A 26828-nucleotide genomic window follows, 5' to 3' on the forward strand; every position below is an offset into this window, starting at 1 on the left:
GATAATTTAAGACTATATTTTGACAAAGGTACAAGTCACAAAACGTAAATTGCGAGTTTTCTAAGCGTACGAAAATGCGTTCGAGAAACCGGAACCGGGACATAAGTCGAGTGACAACGTACGAGTCATCGGAACGAAAATTACAAGTTAACCATGCATGTGAATTTAATATAATATATAATTAATTATATAAATTAAATATATTATATATATTATATAAAATTATGTCGACAAACAAAAAGTTAAAAGTTTATGAGCTGGATCAGAGGGCCATGCGATCGCATGGCCTTGAAGCACAAATCCCATGCGATCGCATGGAGTACTTTTTCAGAAAAGGTTCTATAAATTGCGCGATTTGTGGCTCAGCCGAATCTATCTCTCTTTCTCTAGTATTATTACTCCGTAATATTTATTTAATTTATTTTATTATTATTATTATTATTATTATTATTATTATTTATATTATTAAGATTAATATTATTATTAATCTTATTATTATTAGTATTATTAATTATGTATTATACATAAAATACTACGACGAGGTCATGAGTGGGTTATTTTCAAAATGGTTTTCAAGCGGGATAGAGCTAAGGAAATTATGGGTTATTGCCAAGGAGGTTATGGGTAATGTTCGGGGGTATATTTGTGAATCAAACCTAGTGTTTATCATCTCCGTTACGTCTACGTACTTTCCTACAATATTGAATCTCAATACTGATATGTAAGCACTCATATCTTATCTTTTATATATTAATTATGTATCCATGTCTAGTGCTCGAGTATATATATTTATATATGCTTGTATGCTAAATTTCGTCGTTAAACAGTTTATAATGAATCATTAATTAAATACATATATTACTGGTAAAAGGTATATGATATACAAGTTTTTGGAAAGCTGGCGAAAAATCAATAACTTTTCATTTAGATATCGAATAGTTTCGATGAACGGATTAAAAGATATGATCAACTGAATTATGATTGACGTTAATTGAAATTGCTTTTGAATCTGCAATTAAGATTTAAACAACTTGTTTACGAGATTGATAAAGTGAACTTTTAAATATTACCAACCGAGTAAATGAATCCTTATATAAGGCACGTCTCATTTTGTTGAACTATTGTCAAAATTGACTTTTTGAAACGACTTTGGATAACTATTATATGTCGATCTCGAGCATTAGGATTGTGATACACTATGACTTGACCTAGCTTGATAGACATTTATTGACCAACATATGTTCTCTAGGTTGAGATCTACGATTAATTGGTAATCCGAGTTTCGGTCACATTTTGGTGACAACTTTATATGCTGCTAAGGTGAGTTTCATTGCTCCCTTTTTAATTGCTTTTGCAATATATATTTTTAGGCTGAGAATACATGCAATTTATTTTAAACGCAATGGATACAAGTACATACTTAATTCTACACTGAGTTTGAACCGAAAATTCCTTAGCTTTGGTAACTAGTAGCTATCAGTACATAGGATATGGACTGGTGGGCGCGAATAACAGTATATGGATCCATAGGGCTTGACATCCCCGTCCGAGCTAGAGCGCTAGCCTTTTAACGGACGTGTGTTATTTGAGTTTAGGACACGTTGGTTTGCGTGTATTAAAACGAATGAGGTATTTATCATTATAACGTTAAAGCTTAGTTACCAGGGTGCTCTGTTACGTAGAATCTATTGACAAACTTTTGATAAACGTTTCTGGATGAAACAACTGAAATCTTGTGATCCACTTTTATAAACAGATTATGCGAAACACTAAAACTATAAACTCACCAACCTTTGTGTTGACACTTGTTAGTATGTTTATTCTCAGGTTTCCTAGAAGTCTTCCGCTGTTTGCTTATATGTTAGACAAGCTATGTGCATGGAGTCGTACATGGCATATATTTTCAAGGAAACGTTGCATTCACCAAATCATCACCATGTATCTTATTTTGACTGCATTGTCAACGGAAGTACTATTGTAAACTATTATTTACGGTGATTGTCTATATGTAGAAATCATCAGATGTCGAAAACCTCTGATTTAAATATTCATTTATGGTGTGCCTTTTCAAAAGAATGCAATGTTTATAAAACGTATCATATAGAGGTCAAATACCTCGCAATGAAATCGATGAATGACGTGTTCGTCCATACAGATTTGGAGCGATCGTCGCAGTTGGTATCAGAGCATTGGTCCTAATGAACCAAGTCTTGCATGAGTGTGTCTAACTGATAGTTGTTAGGATGCATTAGTAAGTCTGGACTTCGACCGTGTCTGCATGTTAAAAGTTTTACTTATCATTTCTTGTCAGAAATTACCTGCTTATCATTCATAGTCTAGACACGTTTTACTGCATTGATTGCATGATTAGTGTATAGACAAAATTAATATCTTAGCGTATCTGTTACTGTAAACTTTTCCTGACATCTTTCGAAAATTTCTTCGTGATTTATGGAATTTGGTATTATATATACATATGTAAATTATGTATTGAAGAATACTAAACTAAATTCTATAATCTAATTCATATCAAAAATCGTCTCCCTAATTATACAAGATGGATCCCGTATCTAGTTCAAATTCCTTAAACTCTGACAGCTATTCCGATATGGATATTCACATGAATTCTGAAGAGAGTGTAACTGGAATGGATCAACCAATTAGCCATCATCTATTCTGGATGAATTGGAGATGGGTTCGTAGCTTACTTAATTATTGGAGATAAGAAGAACCCGATCTCTTCCATCCACCACATTGCCCTCTTGGCGAAGAACCTGAAGCACTTACCGGCGAACCTGTTCGAGACACCATTTTCTCTCTCATTTTCAGAGTATCTCATCATGACCATATACTATCTCAAATTCTGGATCTTATTCATCCGCTCGTCCGAACCGCCAATCATACCGGTGTAGTAGAAGAAGTCAACGAGCTTCGCGCTCGGGTAGTGGCTTTGGAGAATATGGTGCAAAGGTTACAAGTACCAGCAGCATCACCGGCATCAACAGTACCACCGACAACAACACCAACAGTACCATTACCACCACCAACAACATCCGCATCACAAACCTCAACTTCACAATCTGCTCCACGAGCATCAACGTCATACGCACCGTAGTTACCAAGAAATACCAGCAACAATAACCGATGAAGTATTAACTCATTTCCCCTGAAGAAATTTTATGTATATTTAATATATATGAATTTTGAAATCAAAATAAATCTTTTCGTACTAAGCTATTACGTGTGAATCTTAACTGGTAGGTACTACTCGGTTAGTTCATATTACTAATATGCTATGATGTACATCCTTCGTTAACGACTTAACCGTCGTTAACTACAATCTCTGTTTCAACTCAATGAATTTCATTTCATAATAAACCAGGAGTATTATTCAATTACATAATTGATTTTACATTTTCATTTTCGATGTATTCGAAACTTTCCAGAAAACATCATCTGTGCCTTGTAAGGTTCACAAAAATTCCACAAACACCAACATCCTTCACCGAAGAATATCAATAAGAATAAATAATGAAGTATTGATTTCATTAGTGAAAAACTCCGCAAAGATTATGTAATCTTTAATGTTTTAGAGATTAATCATTTCTAAGACAAGCCGAAAATCAAATGAGCTTAATATGATATTAACTCATTAAATCTGTATTACATCTGAAGAAAATATACATACAGATATTTTCATAAAGACTGTAATGAAAATTCTTTGTACAAAGTATTAATTGTGAAATTTTTTTTAACGGGTAGGTAATACCCGGGAAATATTTAAGTTTGCAATTAATATGTTACATTGTACAATCTTCAACTTTGATTCAAAAATTATTAACAATACTCACAACGATATACAATCATTTTCATAAAAATTCAATTACATATTCTGATATTGACGGATCAGAATCCAAGTCATAACTCTAATCCGGTAACATCATTCTTAGATCTCAACATCTTTCAAAGCTATACTTTGACTTCAATACTGTGAAAGATCCTTTAGCGTTGTTTTTACCGAAAATAACCTTGCAATCCCTTTCAAAGTATCCAGTTTTATCACACTTCCAACCAGTCAACTTCAACTTTTCAGATTAAGCCTTAATGTAACCTTGATATATACGTTTTATTACTGGGGAACCTTTTATGTCCCACCACATTAGCAGTAAATTTACCAACAACTTCATTGATCTTTGACCTTTCGAAAAATCCTAATACTCATTGAAACCCTATCATTTACTCATTTGCATCGTGTAACGAGAATTGCCATACGAATTATCGGGAATTAGAAATCAGTATTTTGAAATCTTGCAGCACGTCTACGCCAACAGTTATATGTGTACATATAACGTCTACCTCCTGGACTTACATACTTCGAATGTGAAGTTTCTTAAAAACACCCCAAACTACGAAACTAGTTCTCCGAAATTTGGAAAAAAAAAATGTTGATGAAGCAGCAAAAACTGTAAACGACCTTAACAGTCAAAAGTTTGATGATAAAGAATAGTATGGTGGTAATGCTGAGAAAAATAGAAGGTTTGGAACTGGAAAACGGATTGAGCAAAGTATGAAGGAGGTTGTGGATAAATCACAAAGACCGAACCTGCCTTCAAAGAATCCAAATGATTCAGTGTCTGCTGAAATCCTTAGCGAATACCTTGCTTCCGAATCTAAACCCTTGCAGACAATATTCTTCATCATCCTCTGATATTAGAAATTCTAAGATATCATCGTATCTTTCATTATAAATATCCTTCATATTTCTGGAGATAATTCCATAATCATTCTTATCGAAAATCAATTTTCTCCTTGCGATATCTGTGTTACATCATAAAAGAAACTATTTTAGTTTCTAAAATCCGAAAAATTCAAAAAAATGGATGTTTTGAAGTAATGTTGGGAATTGAAGCATGAGTTAGTATAATATAATGACACTTGATCAACGTGATTATATTACAGTAAGTCATGCTGAGTTTCTAAATGGAACGTGATGGTTCACAGACCATATTGTCATCATGTGCCATGTTACATGACTCTTACATTCTACCTCATCTCCAAACATATTAAGAACATATCTTCTTGATAGTTCTATTTTTCGAGGTATTCTGGTAATTTGACAAGTCAGATTGTGCTATTACTATTTCTTTCTTAGAACATTAGTTATGTTCATCTGAAACTTCATACCTACAAATTCTGGACCATTATCTGCTTGACTTAAGGTCGGGAAGAGAAAACAAAAGCATGAAGCTCCGAAATATAATGGAGAATATAAAGCCCGATAACAACCCCGAAATTACAAACCGTGTATATCAATGCGTATAGCAATATAAAGACACGGGAGAATGAAAAACACTATAACCCCAAGGTAATAGTAGAAGAAAATAACTTCCTCTGGTGGCAGATGAAAAAGAAGAATGAAGGATACGATAGCCAGGAAAATATCAAGAATCAGAACTGGATTAAGCATTTTCACAATCTATTGGGATGTATGAAATAAGAAAGAAGATTATAGAAGTGTTGAAAATAAATGAAACGGAAGAGGTCAATTTATAGCGAAATATCAGACATAGCAATCGAGGCAGATTACGCATTTATTCAAAGAAAATCTTAATTTCCGCAAATTCCGAAGAATCAAATCTTATTTAGATTATGAAGATTTTATATTCCTTAAATTCCGGAAATCAATCGTAACTACGTCAAAAGTTAAGACGAATCTCTATTCTTTCATTTCACTCTATTACGATAACTTCTCTCATACACTTCGAGTAATTGGATTGTTTTATCCATATTATTCAATGGTGATAAAAATTCTATTTATCAACACATATTCGTCATGAAAACATTTTTATTGTTAGCCATGACGACCTCACTCAAATTTCGGAACGAACTTTCTTTAACGGGTAGTTACTGTGATGACCCGGAAATTTCTGACCAAATTTAAACTTAATCTTTGTATGATTAACATTTCCGACACGATAAGCAAAGTCTGTAAAACTAAATCTCAAAATTTTTGAACTACTTTCATATATTCAATTACCCTTCAATTGTTCTCAATGATTCACAAACCATTATATGTAAATAGATACATATATATACTATAACTTGAAAACGTAACAAAGTTTTAATTGTTTAATACCGTACATTAAACTTATTGGTTTAAATATTTATTTGAATATATATGATAAGTTGGAATATTAATTGTATGAATAAATTGCGACGTATATTTAAAACGTGTTTATGAATGTTGAAAATATATATTAACTTGGTCATAAAACGATTTGTTATTATATATCAACAAATAGTGAGACAATGATTTATAGAAGTAAATGACCAAAACACTCGAAAGTTTAAGATACACTTTGAATGATATAGTTTATTGATAATTTAAGACTATATTTTGACAAAGGTACAAGTCACAAAACGTAAATTGCGAGTTTTCTAAGCGTACGAAAATGCGTTCGAGAAACCAGAACCGGGACATAAGTCGAGTGACAACGTACGAGTCATCGGAAAGAAAATTACAAGTCAACCATGCATGTGAATTTAATATAATATATAATTAATTATATAAATTAAATATATTATATAAAATTATGTCGACAAACAAAAAGTTAAAAGTTTATGAGCTGGATCAGAGGGCCATGTGATCGCATGGCCTTGAAGCACAAATCCCATGCGATCGCATGGGGTACTTTTTAAGAAAAGGTTCTATAAATTGCGCGATTTGTGGCTTAGCTGAATCTATCTCTCTTTCTCTAGTATTATTACTCCGTAATATTTATTTAATTTATTTTATTATTATTATTATTATTATTTATATTATTAAGATTAATATTATTATTAATCTTATTATTATTAGTATTATTAATTATGTATTATACATAAAATACTACGACGAGGTCATGAGTGGGTTATTTTCAAAATGGTTTTCAAGCGGGATAGAGCTAAGGAAATTATGGGTTATTGCCAAGGAGGTTATGGGTAATGTTCGGAGGTATATTTGTGAATCAAACCTAGTGTTTATCATCTCCGTTACGTCTACGTACTTTCCTACAATATTGAATCTCAATACTGATATGTAAGCACTCATATCTTATCTTTTATATATTAATTATGTATCCATGTCTAGTGCTCGAGTATATATATTTATATATGCTTGTATGCTAAATTTTGTCGTTAAACAGTTTATAATGAATCATTAATTAAATACATATATTACTGGTAAAAGGTATATGATATACATGTTTTTGGAAAGCTGGCGAAAAATCAATAACTTTTCATTTAGATATCGAATAGTTTCGATGAACGGATTAAAAGATATGATCAACTGAATTATGATTGACGTTACTTGAAATTGCTTTTGAATCTGCAATTAAGATTTAAACAACTTGTTTACGAGATTGATAAAGTGAACTTTTAAATATTACCAACCGAGTAAATGAATCCTTATATAAGGTACGTCTCATTTTGTTGAACTATTGTCAAAATTGACTTTTTGAAACGACTTTGGATAACTATTATATGTCGATCTCGAGCATTAGGATTGTGATACACTATGACTTGACCTAGCTTGATAGACATTTATTGAACAACATATGTTCTCTAGGTTGAGATCTATGATTAATTGGTAATCCGAGTTTCGGTCACATTTTGGTGAACAACTTTATATGCTGCTAAGGTGAGTTTCATTGCTCCCTTTTTAATTGCTTTTGCAATATATATTTTTGGGCTGAGAATACATGCAATTTATTTTAAACGCAATGGATACAAGTACATACTTAATTCTACACTGAGTTTGAACCGAAAATCCCTTAGCTTTGGTAACTAGTAGCTGCCAGTACATAGGATATGGACTGGTGGGCGCGAATAACAGTATATGGATCCATAGGGCTTGACATCCCCGTCCAAGCTAGAGCGCTAGCCTTTTAACGGACGTGTGTTATTTGAGTTTAGGACACGTTGGTTTGCGTGTATTAAAACGAATGGGGTATTTATCATTATAACGTTAAAGCTTAGTTACCAGGGTGCTCTGTTACGTAGAATCTATTGACAAACTTTTGATAAACGTTTCTGGATGAAACAACTGAAATCTTGTGATCCACTTTTATATACAGATTATGCGAAACACTAAAACTATAAACTCACCAACCTTTGTGTTGAGACTCATTAGCATGTTTATTCTCAGGTTTCCTAGAAGTCTTCTGCTGTTTGCTTATATGTTAGACAAGCTATGTGCATGGAGTCGTACATGGCACATATTTTCAAGGAAACGTTGCATTCACCAAATCATCACCATGTATCTTATTTTGACTGCATTGTCAACGGAAGTACTATTGTAAACTATTATTTACGGTGATTGTCTATATGTAGAAATCATCAGATGTCGAAAACCTCTGATTTAAATATTCATTTATGGTGTGCCTTTTCAAAAGAATGCAATGTTTATAAAACGTATCATATAGAGGTCAAATACCTCGCAATGAAATCAATGAATGACGTGTTCGTCCATACAGATTTGGAGCGGTCGTCACAAGGCGACTCCCAAGTCTTTGGGTATGGCTGAGCATCAGTGGAAGACACTCTGACCTTGTGAAAGGAGATGCCTTCCCGACTTCTCCAATGCCTAAGAGTGTTAGGGACCTAAGTCCGGAAGTGTCGTTAGATCGTCGAGTAGTGGTGAAGAATGAAAGAGATAAGTGACGGTCATGAAAGCGTACGGGATACGGGTCAACTTTCGGAAACTGAACAACCTTCTAATGTTCATACATTGTACGTGGCTAATTAGGGTGAGCTCGGGGGGTGGGGCGAGGTGCGGTTACTCCGACAAGTCCTCACATATCTCCTCCTTCGAGGATCAACTTTAGTGGGCGTGTAATTCGAGGGGTACTCTTCCTAGATTGCGTGAAGTAATGCTTCGATCTCTGGAACGGTGGAACGGTAGCAACAGGTGGATTACATTACTAGTTCTTAGGGTTAGATGAGTGGGAAAAGGGTTAAGAACAACATCTGAACTAGGAAAGATAAATTTTCCAAGTCGGTACAACGAATAGCAGACATGTAGCAAGAAACAGCATCAACAATAACTTAGGTAGTCTATTGCAGTACACAACACTGTAGTAGATAGTAGTGTCATGCAGTAGTATCGGGTAACCAGTAGCATGCAGTAGTAATAAGCAGTAACATGCAGTAATATATAACAGTAGCATACAGCAGTTTCGCAGAAACAAGTAAACGAGCAAGTTGTAGATTAGTCCTATTAGTGAATCCTACTTGACTCGGTCAAGACACACTAATGCAATCTAATTCCCTACAACCAATGCTCTGATACCAAATGTGACGTCCCGTACAAAATCAACATGTACGGATCATCTATAACATGATCATTACACGGTTACAACACTATATGCTGTTTTAAAACAAGTTTTGCATTCATGAAAAGACAACATTTTTACCAACGTCAATTGTTTTACAAAAGGTAACGTCTTTACCAACGTCAAATGTTTTACAAAAGATAACGTGCTTCTACGAATAGAGAGCATTAACATAAGTACGTGACGCAAAGGTCATTACAAAGCCATTGTTCAAATGTAACATAAGTTGTGAATGCAAAGTAAAAGTTCCATGATTGAGACATCTCTAAACAATGCAGCGGAAGTCTAACACAGCGAGTCTGTAACAGCAAGTCTATAGCACCAAGACTATAACAGCAAATCTAGCAGCGGAAGCAACAACGTCTAAGCACCTGAGAAATACATGCTTAAAAAGTCAACACGAATGTTGGTGAGCTATAGTTTGATTGTAAACAACAATGTAATGTAGACCATGAGATTTGTATTCAGAACAGTATGAAAAGTATATGCTTATCCGTGGGCACCCGGTAACTAACTTAACAAGTAATATGTATCACCCCCTAAAAGTACGCTTGGCGAGTGCATATGTTTATGAAGTATTAAACACCTGTTGACTGCTAGCGTGACTAGACCGAGTGGGGATGTCAAACCCTATGGATCTATATCTAAGATTCGCGTATACCGGTTCATAAACCAATAGTTAAACATTACCGAGCTAAGGGGAATCTTTGTGCCGTTATATCACCCACACATATATAAAGTTTAAGTACTCGTGTCTAGTATGTAAAACATAAAAAGTGCATGTATTCTCAGTCCAAAAAATAATTAAAGTTAAAAGGGAGCTATAACTCACAGTGAATATGCAGTAAAATCGATACGAAAATGTAAGCAAGTAGTAAGTCGGTCCAAACAAGTAAGTTGGTCGATCCAAAAGGTCCGGAACCTAAGTCAATGGTTACTAAGTCAGTAAATTGTCCCAAAAGGTTTAAAAGTAAATAAGTTAAGTCTCAAGTATCATCATCATCATCATCATTCGTAAAAGATAAAGTAAGTTTTCAACAAGAATATAGATCTAAACAAAGGGCTGACTTCGGACACCTGCTACGACCTCTATACAAACGGAAAAGACGCGTGGTCGGTGGCCAAGGCTCCGTATGTGAGTCTTCTTACCTCTATCAAATTTTCAGATCCTAACTCGATGTCGTTTGACCATGGTGACGGTTCAAGCGCGAGTAGGTCAGAAATTTCAGCACGTCGTTACAAAGGCGTAGTGATTTTCGAAAGGCTATAAATCCTAAACCGTATATCGGATTTCTGCGAGTCTTAAACGAAAAGTCATCTACTCGAATCGAACTATCTGGAAATCAATATATATATATATATATATATATATATATACATATACTTTCCAGAAGCCCCAGGAGTCTGATCAGACCCTGAAAAACAGAAAACAAGTGCTCCGGTGTGTTTCTTGGTGCTTGATGCTTATCACAGTTCTCATCCTTGATGCGTATAAGCCTCAAGTGTACAACTCTTTGATGTTTTAGCATCACTTTGGCCAAGTTTCAACCATCAACACACCATGTCAAGACTAAGGAGAAATACAACTCACTTAAGAGTTTTAGATGGATGATGAACCAAGGTTACACCATGTTCTTAGTCTCAACACAAATACAAGTACTAAAATTTAAAGCTACAAACTTTGATTCAATCAAACAAGCAAGACCTTAAGTTACATAAATTTGATCAAACAAAGTAATGAAACCCTAAGGTTGAAAGCTTGGATCCCTTAACAATAATTATGAGATTTCAAAGCTAGAAAGCTTGAATCTTTTATGTCCTTGAAGATCTTCAAAGCAAAAAGCTAGATCTTCAAGTTTCATGAAGATCATAAAAATAAGTTTTGATCTTTTAACAAAATAAGGTGATCTTAAGCTATAAAGCTTAGATCCATCAAAATAATGAAGATCCAAAGCTAGAAAGCTTGAATCTTTTATGTTCTTGAAGATCTTTAAAGCAAAAGGTTGGATCTTCAAGTTTCATGAAGATCATAAATGCAAGTTTTAATCTTTTAACAAAAATAAAGAGATCATAAGCTAGAAAACTTAGATCCAACAAAGTAATGAAGATTCAAAGCTAGAAAGCTTGAATCTTTCATGTTCTTGAAGGATTCAAATCAAAGTTTGAATCTACAAGATATAACAACATGAAAAAGCTAAAAAGCTTGACCTCATGATGATGATGATGATGTCGTGTTTAAGAAGAAAGAAGGAAGAAGAAGAAAATTTAAGAACTTACAATTTTAGTGTGAGAAAGACTAGAGAGAAAATTAGAGAGCAAGTGTGTGTAAAATGAGAATGAGGTCAAGTGTGAAATGAAATAATAAGGCTTGTATTTATAGTGGTGGAGGTGGTGCTTTGTGTCTCCAAAACCGTAGGCCGGGGGGGGGGGGGGGGGGGGACAAGAGGGACAACTTTTTGCTTTTTGCATGGTGGTGGTCTAAAGGTGGTACTTGTTGTTGGGATCCCATGCAACATGTGTAGTAATGGTTAACAAAAATGCTAGTATGTTGACTCATCTTAATGGGTTTTTGTCCTACATCTTAATGGATCATAAATCGATTAAAGTTGGGCTAATTCAATGGTCCATTAACTAGAGTAGGGTGGGCCTAAGTCCATTAAGGTAAAAAGTCCATTAAGACTAACTAGTGTGCATTAGTAAATTACTAAGCGTAATTAAGCAACCAATAAGTCGAGTAATTGTCATTAGAAAATAACAATTAGTATTACGTAGTCATAATATTCCAATTATGACAAAAGTTTAACGTGTACAAAGTACGTAGCACGTTCAAAACGACAAGTGACACTAACGGTCGTAAAAGCATTCGAGGATCAAGTTAAGTGATTAAACACTTAATAGCATGTTGTAAGGTATTAACGAAAGTAATTAATCATGAATAAAGATTCCAGAGCATAAACTAGCTCAGTATGCACATATACGCAGATTCGTGAAAGTATAGAGCACAAAAATATAAGTCGAAAAAGTCGGGTCGTTACATCAACTTCCATAAAACCTCAACCAAATGAAATTTGTTAACTCCTGTAGACTCATTTCAAAAGATCAAACCATGTTATGAGTGAAAATCATTGAAACATCGGTTTTGGATTAAAATCCCTTAAAATCCTTTAATTATCAAAATCCCTTAAGATAATCAAACACTACCATGTTGAATAAAAGCCAATTGAAAACCAATCCAAACCAAGAACCTAATCCCTTAAAATCTCCAATTTGTTTATCTAGATCACCAAAGGTGTTGAAGTACAAATTGCTTCACTAATCAAATCCCTAAGAAAAGCTAGGCAACTTATTTAATCAAAGTAAAGAATTCAACAATCAAAGTAATGGATCTTCAACCAAGCACAATAATCATCAACTCATTCAAACACCCAATTCATAGATTGGGGCAAAATCCAAGCATCAAGTTTACAAATCAAGTGAACACAAGTACTCTAAGCTATAGTCATTACATAAACAATAAATAAATCAATGAAATAACAATCATTCATCATTACAACTAAAATGGAGAAAACCTACTACCAAAATGGAGAAGAAACACTAAAATGGATAATGAATGATGGAAATGGAGCTTCAATATTCATGGAAATTAGGGTTGGGAGTTTGAAATTTGCCTCCATCTTGATGGAATCATGATTGGAACCAGTTAGGGCTCCAAAACGGCCTAAGGGTGCAGCTCTCCTCAACAAAAACCCCAAAAATCGTAATTATAGTCGAGCTGAGTTTTTGGTTGAAAACAGGTCTGGAACGACATTCTAGAAGGTGGAACTGCGTTCCAGAAGGTGGAACAACGTTCCATAAAGTGGAACCACGTTCCTGAAACTACCCAGAAACCCCATTTTTGTTCTGTTCACCAAATCATCATTTTCTTCACATAGGAACGTCGTTCTTGGCTTTAGGAACGTCGTTCTTGGATGTGATTTGACTTTTTGACCCCGAAACTTCACTTGGTTCATATCTTAACCCCAATGGTCGATTCCTTAACTCACAAAATCCGTGCAAGTCTTAGATTCAGTTTTATCGACGACATTGAGTGCATTTCAGCTTTTCTCATTCTAAGGTTCAAGACTTGGTCAATTTTGCACCACATTGGACTTTTAGCCTCATTTAGCCTTAAACCATCTTTTAAGCACCAAACTAACACTTCTAATCACTAAACTCTTGAAAATAGAACGAATAAGATGATATTGTGAGGATAAATATGTGTAATTTGAGCAATATCAAATCCCCACACTTGAACCTTGCTTGTCCTCAAGCAAGCTTAAACCTAACCACCTCCTCACAAATGTTGACCTACTTTGACTAAAGAGGTCTCGCAACTTCAAGTATGGTCATTTCAACTTTTCAAACTCTGAAACACAATCTCTAAACTAATTCAACCTTAACAGTTCTTCACAAAATTTTATCAATAATCAATTTTCACATTTTGAACTTTGACTTCCAAGAGTTTGACCAACTTTGACCTTCAAGGAATTGTCTTCAAGTCATTTCAACAATCTTCAAATTCAAAGTTTACCAAACCACAATTTTCTTCACATCTTCAACAAACTCCACTCAAAACAATCAATCAAATTCAAGCCTAAACTACATTTCTTCAAGCATCTCAACCAAATATACATCAAAAATACAAACTTGCATCCTAGAAAGGCTTAATATCAACAATATCTATAAAAGCATCATATTTAACCTAAGTCAAGTGTAAGTCAAGTTCTTTTTAGTGCAAACCTTTCTAGGAGCATTTTCAACCTCAACAACCTTCATCAACTCCAATGGACAATGGTGACAATCCTTGACAATTTCTTCAAACTAAAACTCAAAGGTAGACACCACTCCTCCAAACAACTTCATATCTTCAAACATCCTCAATTCAAGCCTAGCTAACACATCTCCATGCACAATAATCCAAAAATTAATCAATCAAAGAAAACTTTGCTCCCTAGAAAGGCTCTAAATAACAATATCCACAAGATTTCACAACTGAGATTTAATGGATCAAGAATTGAACATTTTAGTGTAAACCTTTCTAGGAGCCTTCTTCAAACCTACACAAAAGCAAACTTCACCTTCATATCTAACTCTCCTCATCACAAGTCAAGGATCGCCCGCAAGCTTCTCTTTGGTGTATGGAGCGCCAATTTTTCATGAGTAATCTAAGAAAAAGGTTTAGCCTTAGGGAAAACAAGGCTTTTTAGAAAACCAATTTTGTTTTTAGAAAGGGAAAACAAGTCAAGTTGTTGAACAAGACCAGTTTTCCGGAAAATTTATGAGTTTAAAGCTTTGTGCATTCCAAATCCATCCCGGTTTTGGGACTACCGCACGGATAGCTATTGCCTCGGTATATCACAAAAGTGAACTACCTCCCGGTTCGGAGTCAATGAGACAATAACTATCTTGGGCTCATAAAGTCTATGTGCATACAAGCCATCCGGGTGGTGGGACGACCGAACGGGTAGTTACCCCTCATAAATGAACTATTTGGTATCAATAGCGATGGGAAAGCAGCTACCTTGGGTATGAGTGTTTAGGGTCTATGGAAAAACGATACTTGAAAGACTTTACTTTAAAGTTTGGGCTCTTTGATTCTTGATTTAACTTGGAAGACTTTACTTCCAAGTATATGAGGACTATGGAAGACTTGACTTCCAAAAATATGGGAGGACTTGATTCTCCCGGAAGTTTTTAAACACTTGGCTACTTCCCACATAACAAGCTTTTACGCTTATGTTTAAAAAGGGTAGGAAGTAGAGACTACCCACCGTTAATTGATAGAACATGGTGCCATAGCTTTTGGCTATGGCGTGTGTTGTCTAAGCAATACTAGCACGAAGCGATTGTTCCTAAAAAGGATAGCACTTTGTGAAGCTCGAGGCTCCTCTTCCTACGGTATGATACATACGTGTGATACATCGTGAAATGACGCATCAACCAATGTCAATATGAAATGATGTGGATTAGGAAGTCTTCCACACCAAGTAAAACGAAATTCAGAAGACTTGACTTCCTTAAATGATGGACTCAACCCATCGAGAGTGTTAACTTGTTTCATTTAACCACTCGGTTTTGTTGCACAACATGGAAGACTCTAAAAGGTAAGTTATGGCTAACTTTGACAAAAAAAATTCACTTAATTCAACAAGTTACTTGGGGAAATTTTAAAATTTTGTGATAATTTTCTAAAAATAAGTCCACGAGAATTTATCCCCCCCCCTCCCCACCCCAACACTTGAGATCATGTAATGCCCTCATTACATAAATAAAAATAAGGTTATAAATTCGAGAGAACAAAATAAAAATGGAGGAGAAATAGAGATACCCGAGAACAAAGGCCATTTCCACAAGTGATTATCGAATTGAATGAAGTTATCTTATCAAAACCGCATCACCAAACTTCCCTTTTGCTTTGATTTTAAATTAACGAGTCTTTGTCTTGACTCGTCCCCGTCTTCTTAACATTTCTTATCGGGGTGGTTCTCCCCCACACTTTATCAGACGGCATGTGAAATCGGTGGAAAAAGTCCCACGAATCAAGAGAGTGAGCCAATCATTAACCCCTCGGGTGGTGATTAAGAAGAGAATAATCTTCTTCATTTTCATGAAGAAGATTGAACCAACCCAAGAGTCAACAAAAGACTCTCTTCCAAACATGGTTTTGAACACGAGGATTGTTTTCTTAATCAGCTCACACAAACCCGATGTAACGACCTGAATCCGTTATACCAAAAACACGCTTAATTTTTTTTTTTTTGAACCAACACATCTAGACGGCGTCCAGTTATCTAGACGGCGTCCAGTTATCTGGACGGCGTCCAACAAAGAAGACTTGGACGGTGTCTAGAAGATCTGGACGGCGTCCAAATGAACTACCAGATTCTGATCAAGGTGTCCAATTTACATGAGCGGAAAACCCGCTCCCCGACACTTTTAAACGAAAACCTTTTCACAACATGTCATAATAAGTTAAACTAAGAGATTTCCACAATAAAACCAAGTTTTACAACACCGGGCCCACATCGGCCGTTTTACGAGTTTCGTTCAAAAATACTAGTTCGACCATAAGAGTTTAAATTCTAAACGACACCTAGAGCATGGTGTTTGGGGTTAAACTACCCACATCTTGGCCAAACTTCAAAAGCTATACATTCCAAGTGCGTCCCCTATCAAAACAAAGCGGGAGGCCACTAATCCAACCGAACACCCTTACCCTTGTCCACGTTGGAACCTAAAAAGAGTAAACAACGAGAGGGTAAGCTAAATCTTAGTGAGTGCAATAGTTATACATATGCATATATAACCTACTTATTTGCAATCATTTACACAATACCGCATACAAGCTAGCAATACAACAACTATGCAAACATTATGCATAAACCAATATCCGCAATTCATAATAAGCTAGCGACAACAATAGCATATAGTTCACATTTAAAATATGCTAATACAAAATTCACACAACCATGGTTAACCAATCGTACAAGGGAACGGTACTCGCTAAAGACCGTCGGAGTTCATAACATCCATTAGTGTACATACGCCACGTAATCACTAATCCCCCGGGTGATGTCTTAAACACCGCGACAATCTCACCCCATAACAATGTGGTGTCTTGAACATCGCGATAATTCCATATGTCAATCAACCAAATGAGTGGTGTCTTGAACACCGCGACAATTCCACTCCCATGACAATGTGTTGTCTTAAACACCGCGACTATTCCACATGTCAATCAAATCAATGAGTGGTGTCTTGAACACCGCGACAATTCCACTCGTTACATAGAATGTGGTGTCTTGAACACCGCGACAATTCCACATTCCACGCTACACAAATAAATACATTATATATGTACACGCATAATTATTCCACTCACCTTACGCCTTCGGAGAATTGATAAACCAAGCTCGCAAAGTAACGTACCTATTACATTATGCACATATATCAATCATTCATTCAAGTTGGTCAACCAAATTATTCGCCATACAAGTGCCATTTGGCCCTAGTGCAAATGTGACCCATTTGCACCATTAACTCTAACACTAGGTCGGGATTATGTCAAACCCTTACCAACAATTCGATTGTGGTCTTATTACACCTTTTAACACAAGATTATCTCATTTTTCACCCATTAACCCACTTAAGCCGTCAAGAACTCATTTGACCCATTTCAAGGTTAACACTAAGTGTGCTAGTGATTGACTAACATTTAAGACCCTCATACACAATTTAACATTTCAAAACCCTAGGTTAGTCATCTTTGAGTCATCATGACACAAACTTACCCAAAACCCCCAAAACACTAACAATTGAGTCATCACTAATCCAAACCCTAACCCTTAAACAATTAAACAAGGAAATCAAGGTTAAGACTTACCACTACAATCAAAATGTAGCTAGGGACTAGACGAACAACTTTAGAACTCGTACTTAGACCCGATTCGACCTTCTTCCTTGATTTGAGCTCTCTCACTCTAGAAACCCTTTCTCTCTCTAAATTGATTTGGAAGAGGTGTGGTGGTTGAAGATGGAGTAAATGGTGCTCCAAAAACTGATCTAGAGCCTTAAATTCGTCCACAATGTGAAATTACCAAAATACCCATTTGTAATATTTAAAAACAAAACAGCTGGCTCGCCAGTTCATCTGGACGGCGTCCAGAATACTGGACGGCGTCCAGCCCTTCAATAAAGGACGGCTTCCCACCATTTGGACGGCGTCCCAACCTTCTGTGAAAACAAGATCTTACAACTCTCCCCCACTTGAACCGGATTGCGTCCTCGCAATCCAAGCCGCATGACAAGAAGGAAGATAAACAATCACAAACTCTTCGGGCTCCCAAGTAAACTCGGAACCTTTACTACGACGCCATTGAATTTTATAAGTTCTCACTTCTTTATTCCTCAACCTTTTCACCTTTTCGTCGAGTATCGCAATCGGCTCCTCAACATACTCTAGCATCCATGAAGAATCATCCGCAAGACACTTACGGAGATAGGAAACATGAAATGTATTATGGATCCCCGCAAGCTCTTCGAGTAATTCCAAACGATGCACAACTTCACCAACGTGAGCTAAAATCTTGAATGGTCCAATAAACCGAGGAGCTAACTTTCCCCGTTTTCGAAACCGAATAATGCCCTTCCATGGTGAAACCTTAAGCATCACCATGTCACTTTCTTGGAACTCAATCAATCGCCTAGGTTTGTCAGCATACGACTTTTGTCTATCTTGAGCCACTTTCAAATGAGTCCGAATCATCTCAATCTTGCTATTCGTCTCTAAAACCAAATCGGTACTCCCGATTTCTCTTTGACCCACTTCACCCCAACAAATCGGAGTTCGACACCTCCGCCCATAAATCATCTCATAAGGTGGCATCCCGATACTAGTATGATAACTAATATTGTACGAGAATACCATCAAGGGCAAATGCTCATCCCAATTACCACCGAAATCAATAATACACGCCCGTAATATATCCTCTAATGTTTGATTCGTACGTTCGGTTTGACCGTCTGTTTGAGGATGGTACGCCGTGCTCATTCTCAATTGTGTACCCATATCTTCATGAAACCTATTCCAAAATCGAGATGTGAAACGATTGTCTCGATCCGAAATAATAGATATAGGAACCCCATGCCTCGATATCACCTCCTTGATAAATAATTTAGCCAAAGTCTCCGACGATATCGTTTCCCGAATGGGAAGAAACAAGGCACTTTTCGTCAACTGATCAACTATCACCCAAATCGAATCAAATTGGGTTATCGCCGTATTTGGTAACTTTGTAATGAAATTCATGGTAATGTGCTCCCATTTCCATTTTGGGACTTCCAACGGTTGTAACTTACCATACGGCTTTTGGTGCTCGGCCTTAACTTGAAAACACGTGACACATTGTTCAACATACTTTACGACATCACGTTTCATGCCCGACCACCAATACTCTTTCTTCAAATCAAGATACATTTTCGTCGCGCCCGGATGAATGGAATACTTTGACTTATGTGCTTCATCAAGCAGCACTCGTCGAAAATCTCCCATTTTAGGCACCCACACTCATCCTTGAAAGGACAACAAACCATGCGGGCCTAAGGTAATAAACTCCGTTTGGCCCACGATTCGTTCCTCATGTTTGTTGTTAACAAAAGCTTCTATTGAGTCTCGCCAAGCTTTACAAGAAAATCGTTAGTAATAATCATGCGTAATGATCCTACTCGTATTGCCGGATGTTGACTCTTCCGACTTAACGCATCCGCGACCACATTCGCCTTACCCGGATGATAAAGTATTTCACAATCGTAGTCTTTTACCACATCCATCCATCTACGTTGACGATAATTCAAATATCATTGATCAAAAAGATGTTTTAAGCTCTTGTGATCCGAATAAATCGTACACTTGACACCGTACAAATAATGGCGCCAAATTTTCAACGCATGAACAACCGCCACCAACTCAAGATCATGAGTCAGATATCTCGTTTCGTGTTCCTTTAATTGTCGAGAGGCGTAAGTGACGACTTTACCTCTTTGCATTATAATACACCCGAGCCCATTTAAAGACGTATCACAATAAACCGTCATGTCTTCTACCCCTTCCGGCAACACTAACACTGGAGCTTGACATAACTTCTCTTTTAACAATTGAAAAGCAATTTCTTGCTCGTTCTCCCAATTTAATCTCGCGTTCTTTCTCGTCAACTTCTTCAAAGGAGAAGCGATTTTAGAAAAGTCTTGGATAAACCGACGATAATAACTGGCCAATCCGAGGAAACTTCAGATTTTCGTAGGTGTAGTCGGTCGTCCCCAACTCTTTACCGTCTCAATCTTCCCCGAATCTACTTGAATACCATCTTTGTTCACAATATGACCAAGGAATTGAACTTCCCTTAGCCAAAATTTACATTTGGAGAATTTTGCATACAACTTCTCCTTCCGCAACGTCTTCAACACACCACGCAAATGATGTTCATGTTCTTTCATACTCTTCGAATAGACAAGTATGTCGTCAATTGTAAAGACCCGTCCTTATCCATCCGGACGAAGTCTTCAACATCTGGTTCCATTGCGATGATCGGCTCCAAGTAAGGTCCTTAATATGAGCAAATGCACAGCGGAAGATTCAATTCGTACCTGAGAATAACATGCTTTAAAATGTCAACATAAAGTTGGTGAGATATATAGGTTTGATGCTAGCAGCGTTATAACTATGGACCACAAGATTTCATATACAAACAGTTTAATAAACAATATTCTAAGTGGTTGAGCACTTGGTAACCATACTTAACGATTAATCACGTCGCATATTCCCTTTAATATGAAATCTTACTACACTGTACCAAGTGTAGTCACGAAACGAAGTACTGTGCAACCGTTGAATACTGGTCGTCCAGTCCGGTTGGGGTTGTCAGGCCCGATAGATCTATCAACAGGATTCGCGTTTACAATACCGCTGTAAATATTAGTTACCAAGCTACAGGGAAGTATGCCAGTGGTACAACTCAACGTAGAATATATTTTTCAGTTACTTGTGTCCATAACGTAAATCATTTATAACAACAGCGCATGTATTCTCAGCCCAAAATATTTAAAGTTTAAAAGGGACTATATACTCACCTAATGTATTTTGTAGTAAAAATACATATAACATCCTTGAACACGTAAGGTTGGCCTCGGATTCACGAACCTAAATCATTTGTATATCTATTAATACCAAATAATAATCAAACAAGTTTATTAATTATATATTTGTTATTTTATACATTATATAGATAAATTTATATTTAATCCATACAATTTTTATGACTAATACCTATCATATTAAATTTTAATTTAGTAATTATTCATAAAAAAATATTATTTAATATTATACGTAATATTGGTTATAATGTACTTTTGTTCTATATCCTAAATATATATATATTTTTATAGGAAATTTTTATTAGATATTTTAATATAAAAAAAATACTAGTTACGATAAAAATCATGACAATTCTAATAATAACAATAATGATAATTTTAATAATAAAAATTATAATATTTAATAAAAATGTAAATTTCAATAAGAAAAATCAGTTTTAACAAAAATATTAGCTTTAAAAAAAAAATAATGATACTTTTTATAATAAATATAATACTACTTATATTAAAAATAATAATAACTATAATAATAATAATAATCCTAATTTTAATATTAGTATTAGTACATTAATTATATCAATAATCAATAATAATAATAATAATAACAATAAATAATAACAAATAATAAAGGAATAAAGGAAATAATTATACCCTTTTAATGTGTTTTCTAAAAAGATTTGCCAGCAACGAAACTCGAACCCGTGACCTCCTCTACCATACCACACTCGTAAACCACTCAACCACTTATGTTTTTCTTATTAGTCTCGGATTATAAAGTATACATATATACATCCCGTATTTCGGTTTGGCCCAACGGATATAACAAAGTCCAACAGATTAATAAATGGGATTTCGGCCCAAGATTAATAAACGGGATTTCGGCCCAAGATGTATACACGATCCAAAAGAGAAAAACAAAGCAAATAGATATATGGCCCGACAAAAAAAAAATATGGAAATCCAACTGGCATTCTTTTATTCGATTGTTTTCCACTTTCACTTAACTGATAGCCATGTGGGTTCGACCTAAAAGAATACAAACACCCCATCCTTGTCTTCATCGTTAATTTACCATTATAATCGTCACTATTCATCGTCTCCTACTTTTGTTTTGATTACCGTTATAGTTTCAGAAGTTCGAAGAGTAGCAGCATGGTAATAGTAATAAGTAACGGTTGTTTGTTTTTGATCATCGAAGCAGTAACATAAACCTGCGAGCTGCAGTAGTAGCGAAAAGGAATCGGGTGTGACGATTAGCGATTCCAACAGGAGAAAGAAGGAGAAGGAAGAAAGGAATAAAAATAAATGAACGCAATGTTGGTGACGGTTTGTGGGGATGGTGTTGGGTTTGCTTCGAACTACAACAAAAGGTGGTGAGATGAATGGGTGATAAAGTGATGGTAGTGATATGGTTGTTTCCAGTTTCAAAACAAAAAGAAAAGTGAGGTATAGTAATATAGAGAGGTAAAGATAGAGGGATAGGAAGGTGGTGGTTCTTGATGATAACCGGTAGTGAAGGTTGAAAAGGGTGGCGAATGAGGCGACGATGGTTGACTGCCGGTAAGAGGTGACGGGCTGTGGTGGTGAGGATGGAGCCGGTGGTCGTGGTGAGCTTGGTGATGATGTCTCTTTGTTTTGTTCGTGATCAAGCACAAGGAAATAGAAGGGAAATAGAGATTTTTATAGAGAGAGTAAAGAGAGACAAGTGATGGGTTATAGTGGCTCGTTGGTGGTTCAAGGTGGAAGGTGGTCATGGGGTACCGGCGGTGTAGAATGGTTTAGGATAGAAGCGAATGTTGGTCTCCGAGAGTAACACAAAACACAAATAGTTTGATGGATGTTATCATGTATATCATATGTTTGAATATATGTATGTATATAAATAAAAATTAAGCCTAGTTAATATGCATATAATAATATAAATAGACTATCAATCAAAAAACAGGAACAAACGTGTAACACAAATAAATATCTTTGCCGACAGTTTTAAAATATATATATTATACTATAGTTAATTTATATAATTATTTAAATATTATATTAAATTTACGTTAATGGTAAAAATATAATTTTTACAAAAATTACTTTTACGTTGTCACTTGACTACTGTCTATGTTCCGGTTTTCCAAACAGAGTTTCGTACGCTGAGAAAACTAACCCTTTAAGTTTAGTGACTAGTACCTTTATCAAAATATTAGATTTTAAATTATAAAAATAATCCCATTAAAAAAATGTAACTTAACCTTTGAAGCATTGTGGTCATTTACCTGTATAAACCAAAGTATAGTTATTGTCCAAAGTATATTTTTAAATCGAAAACATTTTTGTATTACAATTAGTCGTTTTGTAAAATACATAAATATATATTTAATGATCACATTTTAGTTAAATATTAATTTTTATTAAAAACTCATATCTAATATTATGTTAACGTTAACAACTAATAAATATATTTCGTAAATACATATAATGTTCGTGAATCGTCAGGCTTGATCAAAAGGGTAACTAGTTATCCAGTTCTAGATTTCAGACTTTCTAGACTTAACATTAGGGTTTTTGCTTATCGTGTCGGAAACATATAGAAATTAGAGTTTAAATTTGGTCGGAAATTTCCGGGTCGTTACAGTACCCACCCGTTAAAGAAATTTCGTCCCCGAAATTTTGTAGAGGTTGTCATAAATAACAATAGGAATGTTTTCATGATGAATATGAGGTAATAATAGAGTTTTATCCGTATCGAGAGATATTAGATAAAACAATTCGATCATGTGAAGCGTACGAATGAAGCTATCACAAAAGAGTGAAATGAGTAAATATGGAATTGTTTTAACCGATGACAGGATTTAGAATTGATTTCCTGAATTTATGGGATTTAAAGAAAATCTTATGTAATAAGATTTGGTTCTTCGGCGATCAGGATTTTCTTTGATTTAATGCGGCAATCTGTTTCGATTTCTCTGTCGGATATTTCACTATAAATCTACCCCCTTCGTTTCCTTATTTCCATATCCCACATCTTCTACTTTTTCTCCTAAATTCTTACTTTAAACATTCGTCAATATGCTCCATCCCATTCTGATTCTTGATATACTCCTAATTTTCACATCTGTCGTTCTTCTTTTTCATCTACCACCAGAAGAATCTATTTACTTCTACTATACTCTTGTGTTTATAGTGTTTCTAATTCTCCCGTGTCTCTATATTGCTATCTGCATTGATATACACGGTTTGTAAATTCTAGGTGGTTGTTGAGTTTGATATCTTCCCTTATACTTTGATGCTCCTGCTTCTGTTTTCCGTAATCATTGTCATCCATAGTTAATACTCTCTCCTATTTGCTGTGGTTTATGCTCCTATTCTATTTTAGAGCTCTATTCTTTCATTTCCTCTTCCCGTCCTCGAGTCAAGCGAATAATGATCCGGGATATGAAATTTGTAATGAACTTAGTTAATGCTCTTAAAAAGAAATGGTAATAGCACGAGTTTGATTTGTCAAATTACCAGAATACCCTGAAAAAGATAGACCTATCAGGATGATATGTTCCTAATATGTTTAGAAATTGGATGGAGTGTAAGAGCCGTGTAACATGGCACATGATGATGGTACTGTGAATCATCATATTCCATTAGAAACTTATCATGACTTACTGTAATATAATGAAGTTGATCAAGTTTCATTATATTATACTAATTCATGCATCAGTTTCCAACACTTCTTCAAAACATTCCTTGAAGATTTCAGATTTTAGAAACTAACACAGTTTCTTTTATGTTATAATGCAGATTTTACGGAGTGATAAATGATTTCAGATAAGGATAGTTGTGGAAATATCTTCAGAAATATTGAGGATATTTATAATGAAAGATATGATAATATCTTGGAATTTCTAATGTCGAAGGATGATGATGAAGATTGACCCGCAAGGGTTTAGATTCAGAAGCAAGGTGTTTGTTACAGAATCGTCGTGATTCTTTATGTACAAGTTTAGTCCTTGTAACTTGTTCAGAGTCTCCTTCTCGGTTTGCTCAATCCGGTTTTCAGTACCAGATTTTCTATCGAGCGTTCCTAACACTTCCTTCTTTATCATCAAACTTTTGGCCATTTAGGCCATCTACAATTCTACTGTTTCCTCTGCATTCAATGCAGCCATATCTGAATTGTTGGTTATCAATCCAAGGTGTTTTCGGGCGAATTGTGTTTTTAGATGATTAAACGCTTATGGTAGTATGGTGGAACATAAAAGGTTTTCCGATAACGATGGTGCAAGAACAAGGTGTATATATCGAGGCTATAATAAGACTCGTCTTACTGAGAAGTCGAAGTTAACTTGCTGAAGCTGTGACAAAACTGGCTAATTTGAAAAGGAATTGTAAAGTTATTTTGGGTAATAATAATACTAAAGGAATTAACACTGCCACGTGTTAAATGTTGACTCAATTTCCGAGAGTTTTTGGGTGCATAACTATATGCAGGAATCTTTTCTTTCGTAGATGAAGTGCGATTGGTTCAATTTCTCGATTGAGGTATTTTCAAAGATTATGAAAGATTTGAACGCGGATTGTAATCGTCGGGTTACAATTGAGGTTTAGGATGAAATCAAGTGGCAACTTGAAGAATTATTTAGTTTCATATATTATAATCAATATTTTAATTCATTTTAATTGTCCAAAGTTAACAGTCCAATAGTCCGATGGTTCAATGATTCATATATAATTTAATATATAATATTCGAATTAAATAATACGTATCGTGACCCGTGTACCGGTCTCGGTGTCGATCACAACTCAAAGTATATATATATTTTGGAATCAACTCCGACCCTGTATAGCCATCTCCCACCTTCACATATAGAGTGTCTACGGTTGTTCCGAAATATATATATAGATGGGTCGATATGATAAGTAGAAACCTTGCATACGTGTCCCGTTATTTAAAGTGCGTAAAAGTAAATAACAGAAATTAAATGACGGTAAATAAAATTTCGAGAATGTAAATTGCGATAATGTAAATTGCGATAAATTAAATGTTAATCAGTTAGCTGGGAACAGTTAGCCGGAACAGTTAGCGTGGATTCCTATCATAATTTCAATTAATTAATTCGTTTGTTTCTAACACTTTTTATTTTCGTCCAATATTTTCTTCATTATGCCACTTGTTGGATTCTGATAGGTCAAAATCCAAATATGAAATTTGAATAGAAATGGTTATTCTGTGGTGAGCGGATACGTAGAATGGTGATTATACTCGATGTGTAATTTGTGACGTTGAAATTTACGACGTGGTTGTGGTTTGAGGGTGATAAGGATACCATTGATGTTGATGATGATGATACAGATTATGCTGCTGATGCTGCTGCTGATGTTTGTAACCTTCGCACCGTGTTCTCCAAAGTCGTCACACGAACACGTAGTTCGTTAACTCCTTCTAGTACTACGGAATGATTGACGGGTGAAGCGAGCGAATGAATAAGATTCAAAATGTGGAATATTATATAACCGTGACGAGCTATTTAAAAAAAAATGAGAGAGAAATTGGTTTCTCGAACAGGTTTGCCGGTAAGTGCTTCAGGTTTATCGTCAAAAGAATAATTTGGTGGATGAAATGAATCTTCGACGTGAAATGATTTTCGGATATCGAATGATATTCTAGCTATATAGAATATCTATATATATAATATTAAAGATTTCGTAGACTACAAAGGAACCTACGACATATGTCAGGCAAGTCTACAGATATGCTAAGATATGGATTATCAGATATGCTAAGAA

This window comes from Rutidosis leptorrhynchoides, chromosome 11 (genome assembly GCF_046630445.1).
Source record: "Rutidosis leptorrhynchoides isolate AG116_Rl617_1_P2 chromosome 11, CSIRO_AGI_Rlap_v1, whole genome shotgun sequence".
In the NCBI taxonomy this organism is placed as follows: Eukaryota; Viridiplantae; Streptophyta; class Magnoliopsida; order Asterales; family Asteraceae; genus Rutidosis; species Rutidosis leptorrhynchoides.